Here is a 19,377-nt window from a genome sequence, read left to right on the forward strand (position 1 = left end):
TCACTTTTAGTTCCAGACTGCTGTCTGGTCCTTACCACTTAGAACCTTAGAGTTCACTGCATGAGGGCTTGTAGGTCTGCCTCTGTGATGCGTGGCTTTCTCCTCCTCCCCTTCGGTCCTGCTGCCACGGTCCAGCTGCTCTGCATCCTCACTCTCTGTAGTTTCTCCCACTCGTCCTCATCCACGTGAATCCCCATGTCCTTCAGCATGGGTGCAGCCTCCATCAGTGTGGCGAATGTCTTAGTCCCACCTTCCAGAAACACCTTCAGTTGTGCAGGATATGGAGACTGTGCCTTTATGTTTTTCTCCTTCAACTTTTTTATTACATCCCGCACTTGTTTCCTCTTCTTCTGTACGTCGTTGGTGTAGTCTTGATTGAAGTAGATGGTCCGTCCCTCGTATGTTATTTTTTGTTTCCATGCTTGCTGTATGATGCGGTCTTTCACCTGGTGATTAATGAAGCGGGCGATGATGGCTCGCGGGGGCAGGGGGGTCGTGCTCCCTGTCGGTCTGGTCACCAGCGAGCGGTGCGCTCTTTCGATGCGGATGTCCACGGCGATGGGGATTTTAAGTGTTGAGCGGATGAAGTCAGTCACAAATCCTATGGTGTCGTCTCTCTCTGCTCCCTCCGGAATCCCGTGTATCCGTATATTGTTGCGTCTCGCCCTTGATTCCAAGTCGTCACATTTCGCGGTTAACATGGCCTCCTGGTGGAGGAGAAAGGCGACTGATCTTTCCAGCCGCGCTGCCCTGTCTTCAGTCTCCCCCAACCTGTCTTCCACTTCCACAGTTCGCCGCTCCAGCGAGGCAGTTCTCTCCACAAGCTCCCTTACGTTAGTTTCTAGTCTCACCAGAGCTTTCTTGTTTTCATTTGCCGCTTCTGTGTGTTCTTGTCTTAACTTGCGTAGCTCCGCTAATATTACGGAGTCCTGTTCCCCGCCGTCGACTCCCTTCTCCGGCATGGCTCCCCTCGCCAAGTCCGTCTCTTCAATGTTCGTGTTTTCTTTTTTAGACCTCGTCTCCATCGGGTTTTTTCTTGTCGTTGACTTTCGTTGTCAAGTTTCCTTGACTTTGGCCCGCTTTCTGTTGTTAATGATGTTTATAAGAGCTAGTTTTAATTGGTTTCTTGGAGAGCTAACTTTTTATGCTGCTTTCTCCAACATGGCCGCTGGAGTACCCATCTTAATTTATAGTTTTAACAACATCAAAGGCCACTTTTCTATAACAAGGCCTATACCATCACATGAACACTTAATTGACTCTTACTCTTCACAGATCCAGCCTACTAGGCTTACAACTTAACATCCTACTTGTCAATACTGCAGGGAAATATGAACTTCTGCTCCCTTCTGGCTGTACCACCAAGTTTTGTGGTGTGGGTGGTTTACTTAAAGATAGTGTACGACATCAGAAGACATGGTCAGCTAGCTCTTTCTCCATCTTCTCATTGAAGACTTGTTTGGCGACTGCTGTTCTTACATAGCCTGGCTTAGTTACTTCTCCTATTTTTTTTTCTTATCCATATATCTTTTTATTTTCATCCTACAGATCTTCATCACCTTTCCAACCTGACGTATGGTCTTCTTCTGTTGCACCTCTTTCACTGCTCTTTCCAACTCCTCAAGAGGAGTAACCAGAAACCCTGTCTGTCTTCCGTTTGTATTTGTGTGGCATGATGGATTTTGGTCTAAAATTAAGAATGTCACATAGATTTAGTGATCAAATGTAAGAATACAATGTACAATAACAATAAAATACAATAAAGTAATATATAGTACATAATCATAAGTTAGGGTAAGCACCAGCGGAACAAATCAGAGCCGGGCCGGGGGCAGGGCACATGACCGGGCCCTTTAAACCCAAATAATAAAGCTCATCATAACATCATTTTACAACATACACATGCCCGCAACAGCGGGGCTTACAAGCTTCGGCACCACGGAGAGCAACTATGTCATTTTGAAGTCCATCAAACGGACATGAAGTATAACAAACCAAGAGAACAACAAAAACATTAGGCTACATGGCTCCTAATAATAAAACAACACAAATTCAAAGCAGTTCAGCACCACGGATAGCGACCACATCATTTTGACACCCACTTTAAGTATTTCAACTAATGAGAGCACAGTAGGCTACTAGCCTATATCAATGGCTATAAAGTTTAGTAAAACTGGCACAGCGGCCCACATGTTCACGTACAAACACAATTTCAATATGAAGTACTATAGGCCTACTCACCACTATTGGAAGGGCATATGACGAGCCTTGCGCTCCTCGAACTCGTCCATGATGCTCTGTATGTCCATTTTCTTTGGTCTCTCAATCTATGGACAACATGGCAAGTCCACTCAGTCTCTCCTGTCCCACTGTGCTCCTCAAGTGGTTTTTAATAAGTTTTAACTTGGAGAATGAGCGCTCAGAGGCTGCAACGGTGACAGGAAGAGTCAAAAATAAAAGGAGGGCGGTACAAACCTCACTGAATGTAGAAGTTACTGCTGAGTGGTTGACAAGGAGTATTTTTGCCAGATCCGCAACAGACTTTTGCTTTGGTATCTTGTCCCTGAAAGAGGTTCTAAAACAAAGCAGCTGGCCAGGGAAGCTGGGGCCGATGTCCCAACTGTAGTGCTCACTAAGCCGCTGGGCAGCTTGGTGTAACTCCTCATCTCCTGCTTGCAGCAGTGTGTTGGGGTGAATTGCCTCAAACATATTCACAGTTTTATTTAAGCTGGTCAATCTTTGGGGCAGTTGCTGGATGATAATATCAAGACAAGCATTGAAAACATTCACCCGAAAGTTGCTCTCTGCGTCAGTGAGGCGACTGTCTTCAGAAAGTTCATCAAAGTGACGCCCAACTTTTCTGGCCCTGGTTGCTTCAAACTGCGTTTGACTTCCCCATTTTGTAGCTAGAGCAAGAGTGGCAGACTTAGCCTCATCAAATTGCTCCCTAAACTCCATCAAAACACTGATGGCATTTTGCAGAAGAGTAGATGCTTTCAGAATATCCGTGTCCTTAGCTTGCAGTAACTGTGAGGCAGCGTTTATACATTCAAGAATCTTGGTTTGCATGTTGACTAAAAATATGAAAGAAAATTTGCTTATGGCATTCTTGAGCGCACTTGCTTCACCACACTCATCTTTTTTGTCACTGGTCAGGGATATTTTGACGAGGGCTTTTATAATGTCTCCATATCTGTGCCTTAACGCAAAAAGCGCATCATGTCAAGATGACCAGCGAGTGGGACAGAGGCGTTTTAATGTGACAGTTCTGCTCTCTGGCTTCATTAACTCACTGAGGAGTGCCCATCGTTTGCTACTGTGACCAAAAAAGTTGTACAGGATCTCTACAGTGTCATAGAACTGCTTCACTCCAGGGACGTTTCGTTGAGAGCTAGGTTGAGATTATGAGCAGCGCAATGAACATAACAGGCAAGGGGCTCCTTCTCTGTTATTCTTGCCTGTACTCCTGAATACGCACCACTCATATTCACGGCCCCATCATAGCCCTGTCCGCGGCATTTTGTCAGATCTATTCCGTTTTTCTCTAATGGGCCCAGGATTTGGTTTTCAAGCTCTAATGCTGATGAGCCCACAGTCGCCTCAAAACCTAAAAACACTTCATTGATCTGTATATCTGTTGCAATATCCATGTCATTCTTAACAACAGTTACGTAACTGTACACCTGGCTCAGCTGGTCTATCTTTGACACATCTTGCGTTGTGTCCATGATAATAATCGAATAAAACGGGGCTTCGTTTATTTCATTAATTATGTCAGCTTTCACGCGTTGAGATAATATGTAAATAATCTCATCTTGAATCTGGTGACTTAGGTATTTCGCTGACCCTTCTGGTCGGTTGATTAGCTCTTTCAAAACAGGGTCGTAGCGAGCTAATAACTCAATTATTGACAAAAATTTGCCAGCATTTCCCTGACCTAGAACTTCCCTGTGCCCCCTGAATGCCAGGTTGCATGAAGCCAGAGTAAGAGTTACATTTACAATGCACTCCACGACCTGTCTCCAAAACAAGGCTGCATTACGTACATTCCTCTACATTTCATCTATTGTGTTGTTGAGTTTCCACTGCTCGTAGACTATGCATGCAGCAAGATGTATTTGCGTGGATTCATGCTTCTCAACTTTGGCAGAACGATGTTTCCAGTCTCTTATTCCGTTTACCCATGCATTGTTGTAATACGGGGCATTTCGGTTGGCAAAAAGCCAGCAAGGCTCACAGTAACAGCAGTCTAATTTGGGGTACATCCAGCTGCGGGGAAGTTTCATCCCAACTTTAGTGGTAGAGGTGTAATAACTTTCCGAAAAACACCGATTGTCGTTATCAGTGGGAAATGGACCTTTGGGTCTGTATGGGCCCATCTTAAGGATATATCTTTTAATGTTGGCGTCCTGGATGTTTTCAGCAAAATTGGCTCGATCAGTCGGAAAACACTCCAGAGGAGGGTTTTCATCATCCACGGTCTGCGTGTCACCTGTAGCGTGAGGAGACCTGCTGCTTTCATTTCCAGTGTCCAGTGCGGGTGAGGAGGGGGGCTGCTGGTCAGGCACCATGTCTGGCTCTACCCTGGAGCAGCTAGCAACTGCTGAGTCCCTAACATCACCGCTATACAGCCGAGAGAGAAAGAAGGGGATTTAAGCTAGGCGGCTGGGCTACTACAATAACAACCATCAACAGTTTACAACTAACTCACACATTGTGTATAGTGTAGTGATTGTTAGAATTGCTACCTGTAAATCTGGCTCCCTGACTGTGCTGGCAGTATTGGCGGGCCTGAATCGCTGCCAACAACAATGTCGGGTTCATCTCCAGGAGGACGAACAAAATATGTGTCCAGTTTTTGTAATTTGGCTTTTCCTTGCTCTCTTTTTTCCTTTTCTTTGCACTTTGCCCGCTCCACTTTTATGTTTATATGAACTGCCACTCATGTTAACTTCGTAGTAAAAATGCTCCACCTAGCTTGCGCTCTGTTGACAAGTGACTGATGACGTTGGTGGACGGTTGATGACAATTTTGCCCAAAATACACTTGGAGACAATATCGGCGATCCACTGGTAAATTTGCACATCGTAAAGTGAAATGTGAGAGTGAAAATAAAGCCAGTCATACAGCACAACATTTTATTCAATATTTTACACCTACTACATCACTAAAGTCAGTCTTGTAAAGTTTTTAGCAACCATGACTCATCCTGACTGGGGCAACCTATATAAGCCCACATACGTCCAGCTCTCTTGATAGTGGTGATTAGAAAAAAACTGTTTGCATGATCTGAGCTCCTCCGGGCCCAAGCCGTGGGAGAGGCCCGCCCTCCCCAGCCCGGAGCCGGGGGAGGGGCCTGACTCCCCCAGGTCCCCGCTCCAACCCTCCCAGCCCCTCCCGAAGCTCCGCCCCTGGGGGTAAGTTGTGCCACTGGCACTCGCAAATAACTAAACAATAATAAATGGTGCTTACTTTCCAGCCCCTAATTGTTACTGCTGGGGCATAACAATTACATTTCTACACATTAAAGCGTCATTTAATCTGAAACACTGACTATATAGTGAACTTTTGTTTCTTTTTGTTTACATGAACCAATATACATTTCTTCACATAAACAGTACTTCAAGTACACATTTATCTAACATTATCTTAATTCAACAATCACTCAAGTTTAGTGTGGCGCATAAATCACATGCTTTAAACACAAGTGTATCACACACGGAATAAGAACTTATTCATCCATTTCAAGCAATAAACATAACTTATCTATTGGTCTTTCCAAAACACTAGTTTTAGTTTTCACAAAAGCACGTCTAACAAGACCTTTTGCATCAGAAACTGCCTTTTCAACTTTTCCCATCACCCGTGAACTTCTTGGTGCACCATCGTCCACTATAAGAACGACATGTCCTCCCTTCAGATTTTTCCTGATTTCAGTCCACTTCTGCCTCTCCTGCAGAAGCGGCAGGTACCCTGGTCCAGCATTTCCAGAAAATGTCAGACAGGTATTGTACCTGTTTCCACCTCTTCCTGGCATACAAGTCCTCTTTCTGAAACACTCCAGGAGGCAGCACTGGTTGGCTTTTCAGAAGAAGTAAATGGTTAGGTGTGAGAGCCTCAATGTCATGTGGATCATTTGACACTCTTGTTATAGGTCTGCCATTTACAATAGCCTCGACTTCACAGAACAATGTGTGGAGACGTTCATCATCAAGAGGCTGCTGTTTCAGTATCTGGTTAAGAATGCTCCTCACAGAACGAATCTGCCTCTCCCAGATGCCTCCAAAATGTGAACCTGCTGGTGGGTTGAATATCCAAGTGATTCCTTTCTGCATGAGCATATTTGAGATTTTTGACTGATTCCAGCCTTTGATTGCTTCACGCATTTCTTTCTCTGCACCCACCAGATTCGTGCCATTATCTGACCTCATTATAGACACCTGGCCTCTCCTGGCTATAAATCGTCCAAAGGAATCAGTTTCGAGAGAATTAGCAACTTCTATATGAATTGCTCTGACTGTGAGACATGTGAACAAGACCCCATACCTCTTGACCATACTCCTCCCACACTTGACCTCAAAGGGTCCGAAATAGTCTATTCCTACACTAGTGAACGGAGGATTGTCTGGTATCAGGCGATCTTGTGGCACATTTGCCATTCTCTGTTCACCAGGTTTTGCTGATATCTTTCTTGATCTTGCACGACAGGATCAAGCTTGATGATGTGACTTCTTCTCTTCAGCTTGTCACCTTTCTGAAGAGTCATCAGTTCATCACATAAGCCTTGCATTTGATACAGTTTGACAATTTCAATCTCTCCCAGTGCAATATCTTCAGTAGTGAGCAAAGATCCACTGATAGTTGTTTTGAACTTTTGCATCTGGTTTGCAACAATCTCAGTTTTCCTTTCATGACTCAGTCTCCCACTTGCTTGTAATGTGAGTAATTTGCGATGTACACTCAGTTTGTGGAGCAGTTGTTTCAACTTCATCATCCAGGAAACTGCTCTTGTTAATCTGTGCCATTCTGAATAATGACAAATGAGCTTGTTAAGTGTATTCTCATATGCATTTGTAGCATTCGCACTCACTGCAGCTTTAACTTCAACAACATCTTTCTGTATCTCTTTGATATCAGGTGAAACTGGCCAGTGTTTCTCATCTTTCTTCAAAAAATCTGGCCCACCAGTCCAGTCCTGACACTTTATGAATGTGTCTGCATTCATGCCTCTGGATGCATGGTCGGCTGGATTCAGCTCAGAGTTCACATACATCCACTGACTTGGCTTAGTGTTGTCTGTGATAAGTGACACTCTGTTTGCTACAAAGGTTTTAAATCTAACATTCTCACTAGCAATATATCTCAACACAGTGGTACTGTCAGACCAAAACATGGATTCTTCCAGTGGCATTTGCAGCTCTTTTGTCATAAGCCTGTCCATTTTTACAGCGACAGCAGCAGCAATGTAAAAATGTTGTTTGTTTTAATGGAGACACTCTGGACTTCCCAATGATGAATGAACAGTGAACTGAACCCTTTTTGTTTTTAATGAGAAGGTAGGTGACAACTCCATAATCTTTCTCACTCGCGTCCGCAAAGTGGTGCATTTGTGCAGATGTGACTTTTCCAAAACCAGCTGGTTTTAGACATCTGTCCAATGTGAAACCATGAAGTTTTGCAAGATCCAAAATCCACTTTTGTGACTTTTGAGCCAGGTCAGCAGGGATATCTTAATCCCAGGAGACTTTCCTGCCACACAGCTCCTGCAGGATCATTTTAGCTGGAAGGATGACAGGTGACAAAAACCCTAACGGGTCATATACAGCACTTACAAATGACAGGATGCCACGTCTAGTTTATGGTGTATTCTTTGCATTAATTCTGACCTTGAAAACATCTGACTCTGTACACCAGTTCACTCCAAGGACTCTTCCGTCAGGTAATGCATCATGATCAAGGTCCAAATCTTTAACCTCTTTTGCTCTTTCTGACTCAGGAATGGAGGCTAGAACAGTCCTGCTATTACTCATCCATTTTGTAAGATGAAATCCTCCACTCTCACACAGTGCTGTGAAGTCTCTGACCACATCAACTGCTTGGGTTTCATCTGACACTGACAAAAGGCAGTCATCTAAATAAAAATTGCAAAAGTGCATGCTTTAACTGCAGCAGGTGCCATTTTGTCCTTAGCATCCTCAGCTGTCTTCCTTAATGCAAAGTTGGCACTGCTGGGAGAGGATGTCGCCCCAAACAAGTGCACAACCATTTTGTATTCTTTCAAGGGCTCATTCAGGTTTCCATTTGGCCACCAGAGGAATCGCAGGAGGTCTTGATCCTCTGGTGGTACTCTCACTTGATGATACATTGCCTCTATGTCTGACATTAAACCAATGTGGTCATGTCTGAATCTTGTTAACACTCCTATTAGTGTATTTGTTAAATCTGGTCCTTGTAAAAGTTCTGTATTCAATGACTTGCCCTGAAATGATGCTGCGCAGTCAAAAACTTCGCAGTTTCCCTTTTTGGGGGTGATATACCCCATGATGAGGTATGTACCACACACTATCATTTTCAGACACAGTCTCTTCTTTAGGTACTTCCACTGCATACTCTTTACTGATCAGGTCAGACATGAATCTCTGATACTCTTTATGAAAGTCTTTGTTTTTGACAAGTTTCCTTTCCAGGTTTTCTGCTCTCTGGAATTGTTGTGCCCCGGTGGCACAACAATTTCCACTAGAGTTGTGTGTTGTTTCACAAGTTGTCATGTTTTCTGTGGTGCTTTTCTCACTGCTCTTAACAGCTTCATTATCATCTTCCCTTGTGACATGAAGCATGTGTAGGAACACATGTCCATCGCCTCTGCATTCCATTGAGGTTCTGTTCTTGCATTAATTACTCCTATCATCTGCAAGCTGACTGTTTTCAGGAAAGAGACGCCATGAAGTCTCTCACCTCTTCACCTGACTTGTTTTGCTTTCAAGAAACCGTCAGATGGACGCTTCACAGGAGAACCCCTCTCCTTTATTTACAGCTCTGGATAACCATTTGTCCTCTTCCCCCACTCAAGATATTGACACTCCTTTCTCTCAGGTCAGTTGAGTTCATCATCAAATGAATCCACTCCAGAGTAAAAGTACTCTGGGCCTCTTCTCTGTTTTTCTAGCCCTCCTGCAATATTTAAATGCTTCAACCTAACTCGTGATCTCACCATCAGCCCATATTCCACTAATAACCCATTACTTAGTTATTCCATATTTCCTGTTACCTGTTGTTATTCATTCACCAGTGATTAATAAATAACATTTATTATTAGTGTATCTCCTACATTCTGCAAAGGAAGCACAGGGCAGAGTCAGGAAACACACAGTTGCAGGTAGGAACAGTCTGCCTCCACAACAAGAGCAGCCATATTTTTGCCGGGAGTTTGGTCCGAAGTCACCCATGTACCCCTTTGTGTGTTACCCCAATAAGGCTCCCCCTTGCTACAGGTGAACCCAGAACTTAGAAATAGAGCTGATATAAAACAATGCAGGAAATTCAAACTTTTTTTTTTTTTTTAGATAATATATATATATAATTAATTATGAAAATAAATAAATAATGACAATAATGAATGATCAGATGAATAAAACAAAGTAAACATTGACCCAGCTACATACTCCCCCCTGAACTCCTCAAAACAGCTCCAGTACAGGATAATAGCTGGCTTAAGGGTAATCTCAACATAGTCAGTTATCACTCTCAAATATACATTACTACACGCAACATGAATGTCTCCCAACTAGCAGGGAAAGTAACATGAAGAAGCTGGCCAGACTTCTTTAATGTACTCTTGCTTAGGAAAGTGCCTTATACACAATCCCCTGTAGCTGACTAGATAACTATAACCCAAACTGTATGTTTACACAAAAAAAGCACATTAATGGTGAACTTAGAATTGTCCCTGAGACATAACAAACTATGAAACTATGCCATTTGGCTGTGTGTTTTTCTGTGTCATGTTCTGTATCAGTCTGTTAACTGGCCTTATAATCCTGCCTACTCTTGTCCTAATATGGCCCACCGAGTCACTTGGTGGCAGTCCATCAGGTTTTAAGGCTAGTTTAGTAGTTACTCCCTTGGCTGTTTGACTCTTTGGTTGACCGTCGCCTGATCCTGATTGTACACTATTTTGCCTAGTTTCTGCCACATTGCTGCTTGCTTTACTGCTACTGTCCATGTCTGTTTCAATGGGAAGATCTGACGCAGCACTGACGCTCTCCCCGTCAGTCTCAGTGCTGACACCGTCGCTTATCTGTGACACCCAAGAGGGTGATACAGGATTACCAAGGGGCCATTGAGGGCACAGGCTCAGTTTCTGGGGGGCCTTCAGGAGCAGCAGACTCAGCTACCCAACTGGCAGTGCGATCTGACCGGTCAACCTCGGATTCAGTCAACAGGAGTCTCCTGTGTTCTTTACTTGTTTCTGAGCCACTGTCAAAGGTTGACTCAACTTCATGCTCCACTTCCACTGGTAAGAAGTTAGCTTGCAACAGCATATTTCTGTGGACAACCCTCTCTTGACTGGTGGTGAGATTTTTAATATGGTAAGTATGGCACCTTGAGTCTTTGGAAACAACTGTGTAGAGTGTAGACTCCCACCTGTCAGCCAACTTCCTGCGTCCGCGTCCACCCTTATCTGCCAAGAGAACCTGATCCCCTTCTTCAATATCTGTGCCCTTAACCCCTTTGTTATACAGGTCTGCCTGTCGTTGTTGGCTGGGATTGGCATTGACCTGGGCCAGTGTGAGGGCTTCCTTGAGGTCATCTCTCATCCTTTTGACATAACTGTCATAGTCCGTGATGTCATTATCTCTCTCCACATTGCAGAAGATCACATCTACTGGCAGTCTGGGAATGCGTCCATACATCAGGTAAAAGGGAGCATAGCCAGTCGACTCATGAGCTGTACAGTTATATGCAAAGGTCAGCGTTTGTAGCATCTGCGGCCATCTTTGTTTATCTCTGGGGGGTAAAGCCCGGATCATATTCCCCAAGGTTCGGTTGAATCTCTCAGTGTGGCCGTTCCCCATGGGATGGTAAGGGGTTGTCCTTGACTTTTTTACACCGGCAACCTGCAACAGCTCCTGAATCAACTGGCTTTCAAAATTTGCACCCTGGTCTGAATGGATTCTTTGAGGGAATCCATAGACACAAAAGTACTTATCCCACAACTGACGTGCGACATGCTTTGCTGACTGGTCAGAGCACTTGAAGGCGTGGGCCATTTTAGTGAAGTGGTCTGTTGCCACTAATACATCCACACTCCTTCCTTTAGCATCCTCTGCAGACCAGAAATCCAGACAGACTAGTTCCAAGGGGCTTGTGGTCTTAATACTTTCAAGCTTGGCTCTTCCTTCAGGTTCCAAGGTCTTACTGACAACACAACGCTTGCAAGTCTTGACGTACTCTCTGACATCACGCTCCATATCAGCCCAAAAGAACCTCTGCCATACCAGATACAAAGTCCTGCTCTGACCTTGATGGCCAGCATCATCGTGAACGCCTCGCAGAACACCGCTGACCAAAGAGGTGGGTACCATGTACTGATGGCGCTTCCCCCTAGTTACTGTATCCTTACACACTCGGTATAAGATACCATCAAGCATTTTCAACCTATGCCACTGTTTCAAAGTTTTAAGCACCCTTATTGACAATCCGGCTCGCTCTCTCCTTGAAGGCCGCCTTGCACGGGTGACAAACGGAATGACCTGCAACAGTGTGGCATCATTTCTCTGTTGATCCTGGAGCTCCTGGAGAGAGAAGACAGGCAGGGTGCTTTGGCCTGGTGGGATGAGTTGCTCCAGATCCTGCGCAAGACAAGCGACCACCCTTTGTTTGGACCCCTGATCCCACTCAACATGTCCTGCCAACACTGCAGACACCTCAACATCAGTCATAGAGCAGCATTCGAAACTCTCTAGTGAAAGTGGGTGTTCGACGCTCTGGTGGTTGGCGCCAGCCCTGAACACTTCTTGAACAACACCCTCTCGAACTTGTTGAGACTCCTCCAAAAGCTCGGCATATGGCTCCTTTATGAGCCTTTGGCTGACACGGGTTTGAACGAATGGCTGCCTGCTCAGAGCATAAGCGACAATGTTCTTGCTACCAGGTATGTATTTGATGCGGAAATTATACGGCGGTAACTTGGCTACCCACCTTTGCTCACACACATCGAGTTTGGGTTTTGTGAGGATAATCAGTGGATTATTGTCTGTCCAAACAGTAAAGGTGTGCCCTTTTAGCCAATAGCAAAATATGTCGCAGACGGACCACTTCAATGCCAAGAACTCTAGGCGGTGCGCAGGATAGTTGCACTGAGCGCGGGTCAGTGCTTTGCTGGCAAAGGCAATAGAACGTGCCTTGCTGTCGCCATCCTGGAGCTGAGATAACACAGCGCCTAAGCCATCCTGGGAGGCATCAGTACAAAGAATGAATGGTTGGTTGAAATCAGGGTGTGCCAGTACGACAGACTCCAGGAGTGCAGCTTTCAGACGTTCAAATGAGTTGTGGTGCTCCTCTCTCCAGTCACTGGGGTGCAGTTTCCTGAACGCAGCAGCGCCTCTTGCATTCCCTCTCTTTCCTTTTGGTGCTGCAGTCAGTGCAAACAGAGGTTTGGCTATGCGGAAAAAATCAGGAATGGACTGCTGATAGTACATGATCATACCCAAGAATGACTTGATCTTTCTTTGGGACGGTGTAGCGCCATCTTCCATCATAAGATCAGACTCAGACATGGAGGCGATTGCCTTGACCTTATCTGGGTCGGTCGACACACCGTTTTCATCCACAATATGACCCAAGAATTTCACGCTCCTCCTCAGTAGGTGACATTTTTTTAGGGGCCAGCTTTAGTCCATGAACACGAAGTCTGCTGAAAACTGTTTCAAGCCCCCTGAGAGCTTCAGCTTCATTGGGAGCATACACAAGCACATCATCCAGGTAACAGAGTAGAGTTAGGAAGTTCTCATCTCCAAATATGCCCATCATTAGTCTCATAAAGTTTGCAGGGCTGTTGCATAACCCCTGTGGGAGTCTATTAAACTCATAAAGCCCCATAGGTGTTGTGAAGGTTGTGAGTTTTTTGTCCTCTTCTGCCATGGCAATGTTATAAAAGCCAGATGTGAGATCCATTGCACTGAAAATGGCATTACCTCCCAGAGCTGCCAGACAGACAGATTGATGGGGCAAGGGATGTGCATCCTTGATTGTGCGTGCATTCAACCAGCGATAATCCACGCAGATCCCGAGATCCCCGTTCCTCTTCCATATAAGCACTAATGGGAAGCCCACTCGCTGTTGGACTTGCGAATGATCTCACGTTCCTCCATCTCCGTGAGAACCTGTCGGAGCTTGTGATATTCCTCTGGTGTAACACGCCGGTACGGGAGTCTGAACAGTCGCTGGTCGGACAAATGGATGCGATGGACCAAATTGTTAGCCATCCCACAATCAAGCTTGCTCCTTGAGAAAATGTCCTCATACTTTTGTATCAGTTGCAACAGTTGTGACTTCCAGTGGTCTGTCACCTCACATGAATCAATATCCAGATCATCCAATCCCAGATTACACAAGATGTCACGAAAGTTGGGACATGGTGGAGGATCTGAGCTGTGGGCTGATTCACCACATACTGTCTGGTTCTGCATTCTGACCTCTGCAGTTGATGTTTGCTCAGAGGCCACATCTAGATCCTCAATAGCAATGCAAGAGGACACATCTGCTACCTTGGTGTGGCACTTTAATGTGACAGCCTTGTTAGACGTGTTCAAGATTCTGACTGAGATCCATCTCTCACCATTCATAGAAGCAACAGATTGACAGACGATGATGTTTTTCTTGTGGATTTGTTCTTCGATGGCTCAACCAGAACAGCGCTGCCTTCAGAGAGGGGTGAGACTCCAGGTAACTTACCCCAAACCAGGTGCTCTTGCTTTGGGAGAAGAGTTACTGCTTGCACCAGCTTGACAGACCCGATAAAATCTGGCATAGTGTCACCTTTCCATCTGTTGATGCCAGACAACATGTTAAGAAACTGCATTATCTCAGGTGCGTTTGTAGACTGAGGTTTGCTCAGAACCTGCCAGAAATGGGGAGACTGTTTAAACTGCTTCAAGAGATATTTAATGACATTTGTGCCCCAAATCAACTGATCTTTCTGCCCCGAAACCACTAAAATAGGTACAATAAATGTACAACCATACACTTCCATCTTCAGGTTGTGAATGGATTTGGGCCTGACTTGGGTTCCACCACAGCCAACAAGCACAACATCAGGATGGGCAGAGTTGGTCTCTGATACTGAACCAACATTCTTAAGCATCTGTTCAGCCTCTTCACTAATGGTGCAAGCCATGGAGCCCGTGTCTAGCAGAGCTTGTAATGACAGTTTATCATCCACCTGTGCACTGGCATAGAATAGGCTGTCAGATTTATTGAGCTGGGTTATGTTCTGGAACAATACAATGGCACCAGGTGGAGCAGATTTTAGGCTTTCTGCATACACTGACTGCATATCTTCACTAGGATTGAGGGTCTCGTCGATGTCACTCACACTGTCCCCTCCCATGCGTGAGTGATTTAGTTTCCCTGATCAGGTGAGTTGTTGCCCTGCTGAGTAGCAGTGACCTGGGGGCAATCTTTTCATCTATGTCCTAGTCCTAAGCAGCTCAAACATCTCCGTTCTCTCATGCAGTGTGTTCGTGTTGAGTGGGAGCTGTTACCACAAACTCTGCATGGGGCAAACTGAGCTGATGGGATGAACTGAGGTCCAGCAGCAGGGGCAGACTGGTTGGTATGTTCTAAAACTCTCTCTAGCAAAGTCAACACACTTTCCAGAGCACCTAATTATTAAGCAGCTGCTTCATTTGACTTGGTTGGGTTAGTTGGGGTGCATCTGGCCGTGTTCACTTGGGCAAAATCAGTGTCGGGTTCAGGGGGGGCTAATGGATGCTGTTGCTGTAGTTACCTGCAGAACGTGTGCTTTGGCCGTGGTTACATTTGGTCTTTTAACTTGACACTCTCTTTGATGTTCATCGATGACCTCCTGCTCCTCTGTGAGAGACCAGTTACTTATGGGCCTACACTTGAAAACACAAGCAAGACTGGGGTCAGGACAGTTTCTAATGAACATCATAGCTATTTCTGCATCCATAATGTCCATTTTGCTCCCTTGGCACTTCAGGTGTCTGTCTGCTGCCTCAGCAGCTGTATTTAGCCTAACCCAATAATCTACTGGTGTTTCTTTTGCCGCTGGCTTTGTGGCATAAAAGTCAGCCAATGGTAAGACCCAGGGGTTTCACTGAAATAACCTCTCAGTATGCTGTAGATTGTCTCGGGATTAACAACTGTGCCAGATGACGAACTGCTCTTCAGTCCTACTTTGACAATAATTTTAGCTTTGCCAAGAAGATGACTCAGAATCTCATCTCTATGTTCGTGGGTCGAGAACTGTTTCTTGTGCAAATACACCTCTATCATATCAATTCAGTCCTGAATGGAATATTTTTCATCTCCATCGCCACGATACATGGGAGGTTCCTTCACATCTGATCTGACGACCAGGCTCACCTTGGAACAGGGGCGGGGCCACAGGGGCATTGGCCCCAGCTGAAATCTGATTGGCCCCCTGAAGTGCCCCTGTCCTGTCACTCATCTGTCCTTTGTCCAAGAGCGATGATCAGATTGTAGGTGGATGCAATTCCATGCCCAAACACTAGTGGCGCTAATGAGCCAAATAGGAATGTCCAGCGTCAATAAAGCTTACAGAAGAAGAAGAAGATCGAAGAACGATCCAGCAGAGAAAGTTTTTCAACCGGTGGCAGTCTACGTTTTGAGGAGTTTGTTGGTAAGTCATAAATCCCTATTTATTCACAGCTGTCATGTAGCTTAAGTCTGACAAACATTAAATTAAGAAGCAAAGTTAACATTAGTTAACAGTAATGTTAACTAATGTTATGAGCAGGGTGAGAGCAGGGAGAGAGCAGTAGAAGAGGTAGACCAGAGGCTGGTCAAGAGCAGGGCACCTCCAGTCCCTCTTCATCAGGTCAGAAATCATTTAGGGAGCGCAACAACAGTTAACGCAGTAATGTATGAAATGTCTGATATTGTTATCTTGTGACATGGCACATATTGTTCACTGAATTTTTACACCTCATGGTGATAAGATTTACCATAACTTTTGTTGGAGCTATTTATTGGTTTGTAATATAATTTCAACATTTATTTATTTTGTTAATGTTTTATGAGTATAAGTTAGTTAATTAGTTTGATTACAATATTAGTAGCATTGTTTTTTGTGATTTTGAATATTTGATTAGGCTTTTGTTTTGAAGGCACTGGCACAGGTGACTCTATATATATGACTAGGCAGGTGGTGGGAGGCAGGCACTGGGAAGGGTTTATGGTTTTTTTACCAGGGTGACAGGGCAAGAGAGACGCAGACGCCAATGTCAGTTGTTTGCCACTCAAATGGAAAATAAACTACAAAACTGTACCCAAATGACTGGAAAATTGTTTTGTCACAACCCTGCGTAAGATTCACTCTTTAAGTGCCTCAGTGGCCCTTTTTGATTTTGATTTTGTTGATAATGTTTTTTATTTGGACAAAGGGCATTATTATTTAGAACAAATCCGCCACTACAACTTTAATGTAATCGCTTTTATTTGTATTGGTTCGTATATCACCACATCTACCACAACTCACTTTTATATTTCAAGCTTTCAAGTCTTTCCTTCAGATTTGAATAAATAATAATGTGGTCTTATAGACAACATGTTTTCAGCTGAATACATGCTTGGAGTTTGTGACAAATATTTGTGTTTTAGCCACAAACTGGGACAGGATTCTCTCTGAAACAGACAACCAGAGTGAAGTTGGTGAAGTTGGTGACTTAACCCCCCATTCTGCTGAGCCACCAGAGTCACCGATCAGTGCTGATCCTGAAGGATCTGGTGGTAAGCGGCTATCTTGGAAAGTAATAACTGCTTGCGTATGTATTATGACAGTAGGCTTATGTTAAATAATTTGTCATTTGCTGCTTTCAGACATCTTCCAGTGTGGTGCACAGAGTCCTGTGCAGACGTCAAAGGATTGTTCTGCTCCAATAGGACCTGATGGTATGCTTTTCATTCTGTAAATGGTCTTTAAATTTCAGTGAATTATGCACTCATTCACTTACTGTTTCTTAATGCCATGAAAGTTAAAAGTTGAGGGATATAAACAATTGACTCCAACTTTTATTTAATTTGCTTCTCACCAGACATTTCCCAGTTAAGAGCAGGGGGTCCTGTGCAGCCTGTCCTTAAGGTTTTCCCCAAGATGCAAGGTTTTAAAAAATAAATAAAATGCTGGATTTTCTCACATGCTGTCTGTGTTTGAGAGTATTTTGTCTATGTACAGTAAAAATGCATGTAAAATTGGTAAGGATATTTTACTGTGTAAGCTTTTTTTAATTATATTCAAGTGTTTGAACATGGTGTGACTGGAGAAATGTATACACCTTACCAAAACCAGGGATTGTGTGCAAGGATGTTGGACAAATACTTGGCCCCTCTATGAATATTATGGCCCCTTACTCAGAAAAATCCTAGATCCGCCACTGCCTTGGAAAGGTCAATGGTCGTGTCTTGTGCTTCAATCCTTGCTGAACTAGCTGCAGGGGACTGCTGTGAGGTGAATGGGGACTGACTGGCTAGTAGACGACTGGCTATTGATTCACCTATCTGGCTCCCCAACTCACCAATGAGATCACGTAGCTGTTGGACTGTGTTCTCAGTGTTAGCAGCAGGTGTGGAAAACAAGGGCTCAAGTGGAGGGGTGTCAGTGAAATCATCTGAATCTAAGGGCTCTTCATTAATTAACACTGTAGCCTTACTACAAACTACCCCATCTGTGTTGAATAAACCCCTGTTCCTATCAAAAGCTGGCGTAGATACATTAAAGGTATTCTGACCTCTGCCTGCCATATCACACACATTTAATGCACATATACAATAATGGGAAAAAAAACCCTCAGAAATAAGTTTTACAGATATCACAGAAAATGCAACTTGTATCAATATGACTCCTTGGTTAGTTATTGATTTTTTTTCTGAATGCCTGTGTTAAACAGTCTTAGCAAACACTTCAGCAACTAACAGGATCCACAGGTCCACCAACTTGATATCCCAGATGTCACAAGCACACAGCAGAACCTCTGCGATCGGTGGCGGCTGACCAATGGATCCGGGTCACGGCACCAGTTTTATGTAGCAGTTGTGAAATGGTTGCTTATAGGCTGAAGGATGACAACACCATGGATCGGAGTTTGTTCATTTATTCTGCAAAGGCAGCACAGGGCAGAGTCAGGAAACACACAGTTGCAGGTAGGAACAGTCTGCCTCCACAACAAGAGCAGCCATATTTTTGCCAGGAGTTTGGTCCGACGTCACCCACGTACCCCTTTGTGTGTTATCCCAATAAGGCTCCCCCTTGCTACAGGTGAACCCGGAACTTAGAAATAGAACTGATATAAAACAATGCAGGAAATTCAAACTTTTTTTTTTTTTTTAGATAATATTAGCATTGACCAGGTTTTGAGAATGTTCACCATAATTAATTAGGAAAATAAATAAATAATGACAATAATGAATGATCAGATGAATAAAACAAAGTAAACATTGACCCAGTTACACATGTAATCATCCATCCATAATAGGGTGACTTGATGCGGGGTCAGAGGTGCACTGACTCCAATGGTCATCGCTATGCCCATCAAGATTTCATTGGGGCGGGGGCGTGTCAACATGGCCACTGTGTAGACACGTCTTTGCCAGCTCCTGTATATTTAATCATTAATAGCACACCAAACGTCATTTTACTGTGATGACAGGATTACTACACTGGAGGCGAAGTGTGAGACTTTGGAGAAGTGCAACAAGCTGCTAATGACGAAAACCAAGGACCTCCAGTCAAGGAGCCGCCGCCAGAATTTACGCGTGGTCAGTATCCCGGAGGACATGGAGGGGCCTAGAGTCACGACATTCATGACCGACTTCTTCGCTGAGACGTTGGCCACGGATATTCCCGAGGGACCGGAGATGCTGGACCGGGCGCACCGCCTCGCTTCGCGGCCCGGTGCGGGCTCCAACACTCCTCCCAGACCAATGATCGTGAAGGTGCACCACTTCGGAGTAAAGCAGCAAATCCTCCAGCTGGCCAGGGAGAAAGGCCCGCTCACATTTCGTGGAAAATCAGTGCATATCTTCCCGGACTTAACCACTGAAGTCGCTAAACGGAGGGCATCTTTTAACAATGTCAAGCAGAAGCTCCAGGCTGCCCACATCCGATATGGT

At 44.5% G+C, this 19,377-nt stretch overlaps 1 long non-coding RNA gene across 2 annotated transcripts; it reads left to right on the forward strand.

Annotated features, from left to right (window-relative positions):
- Positions 1–15,842: 15,842 nt before the first annotated feature.
- Positions 15,843–17,404, forward strand: LOC141000121 (uncharacterized). 2 transcript variants are annotated; one of them, XR_012179515.1, is made up of 4 exons: positions 15,843–15,889; positions 16,870–16,998; positions 17,089–17,160; positions 17,304–17,404. It is a non-coding gene; the product is annotated as an uncharacterized lncRNA (long non-coding RNA). The 2 variants fall into 2 exon arrangements; XR_012179514.1 differs by lacking the exon at positions 15,843–15,889 and having other exon boundaries at positions 15,900–16,998.
- The last annotated feature ends 1,973 nt before the right edge of the window (positions 17,405–19,377 follow it).

The sequence above is a fragment of the Pagrus major genome, chromosome 7 (assembly GCF_040436345.1).
Source record: "Pagrus major chromosome 7, Pma_NU_1.0".
Classification (NCBI taxonomy): Eukaryota; Metazoa; Chordata; class Actinopteri; order Spariformes; family Sparidae; genus Pagrus; species Pagrus major.